We start from the raw sequence: 1,934 nt of genomic DNA, 5'->3' as shown, positions 1-1,934 counted from the left end.
ATTAAGAAAGAAAAGAAAATAGATTCCACTGGACTGGATATTTGGACAGACGCCTCAGATGAAATCTCGGGACAGTCCATAATATTCATGTGTCATGTGTGGAATATCAGTCAACTTCAGCCGGTGCTAACAATTATTCTGCACCTAAGTAACAATGCTTTTTGCTTCCAATAAGTTATCTGTTTATGAAACTAACTTCTAATTAGCATTAGTTATGCATTGCATACCATTTAGATATGTAAATCCCAAAATAACAAGAATAGATATTCGACTTTTAATTTACTTGAATTTTCACTATGCTCAGCTGATCTCTAAGAAAAGACTGCACTTGTTATGAAACTGGTGTATAGTCCTTCATGTCCGTAGCAAATACCGTCACCAGTCTTTTGTCACTAGCAAACAGTGCACACACCGGTGCTTGCAAGACATATGAAAAAATGGATAGATGGCACAAATACGGTACAAAGATATTTATGCTTTTTTGTCGAATGATAAACAAGGAAATCAAGGAAGTTGGGGATTAGCAAATTTATTAAAATACAGCAGAAAAGTATAGCTTTAAAAATACTACATGAGAATGCGTATACCTATTAATACAACTTATTGGGGCACATACTTTGTGCAGGCTTAATTTTTGCTAAAAATGATAATTTTTATCACAAAATTTCCCTATCAAACCAGTCTTATTTCATCATTCTTCCCAAATTTTTCCTTTTATATCTGTATGGAAATTCAAAGCAAAGACATGAAAAAATTGAAATCTCTCGGAAAAAATGCAATTGTACTCTAATTTTTACCATGTAACAAATTAATGTGAACTTTAGAATGGCAAAAATAAGAAGGATTGATGTAATCTACACTTTCTCCAAATTTTGTGTATGGTATAACCTTAACAGCAAAGAAACCCTTAAAAAAATAAATAGACATGTATATGTCACACTGAATACATTGTAAATATCTTCAGACTGGTGACCTTCACCTTTTAATTGTGGTCCGAATCCAGGTGTTGTATACGCATTCCGTCATTAAACAACGGGAAAACCCCACATAAATTACTGATTAACAGTCTCTCTCAGAAGAAATTGTATGATAATTAACGAACACTATTCATCAAAGCAATATAAATGTTGCAATAGTATAATCAATCGTGAAAACATTTTCAATCGAAGAATGACCTATATTTCGTGAAAAGACTGAGGAGGCAGCTAGCGTAGGAATATGAACACTTCTTATATACATTTCTGGGGGGAAAGTGATTTTTTCTTTAAAACTTTTGACTTTAATTTTGTTTTCTCCCACGTATTACAGGGGTCTGTGTTTGCCCAACTATCTATTTTGTATTGCTTGTAGGAGTTATGAGATTGATCACTGTTCGTTATCTTCACCTTGCATATACATCGATATTCTATACATTTGTTGTAATCCTGTATCTGCTGATCATGAATGGAACTATATTTTTTTCAGAGCAATTGTGTGAAGAGTACCTGAATCCAGTAATATATCTTGAATAGATAGTATGCACTGATCGAATATATTAAAAACAAACACTTGTTTTCAGATGGCATCCACGACGTACGTTGGGTTGCACTAATCACCTAAACAAATATAATCCTACCTGACCTTACCATGCATACATTTTGCCGAGGATACACTTTTAAATTCTTATTAATGAATTTTAAAGAAATATTCTTCATAATTCATATGTGTAATTCTTCATATATTGAAGGAGGTTGAAAACATATTTAACATTATTGAATTCATTCATTGTATAAAATTTGTTGACTACCAACAATAAATTGATCTGACCTATATAAAATTCGGAACTTTTGAATAAATGTTTATAGGGTTCATGAATTTTATTTATAACTTTACTTGACTTCATAAATAAGACTTTAAAACTTAAAAGTAATTTTTTAGACAAAATATATGCTTGG

The sequence above is a fragment of the Ostrea edulis genome, chromosome 2 (assembly GCF_947568905.1).
Source record: "Ostrea edulis chromosome 2, xbOstEdul1.1, whole genome shotgun sequence".
NCBI lineage: Eukaryota > Metazoa > Mollusca > Bivalvia > Ostreida > Ostreidae > Ostrea > Ostrea edulis.
This window is presented reverse-complemented; position numbering follows the sequence as displayed.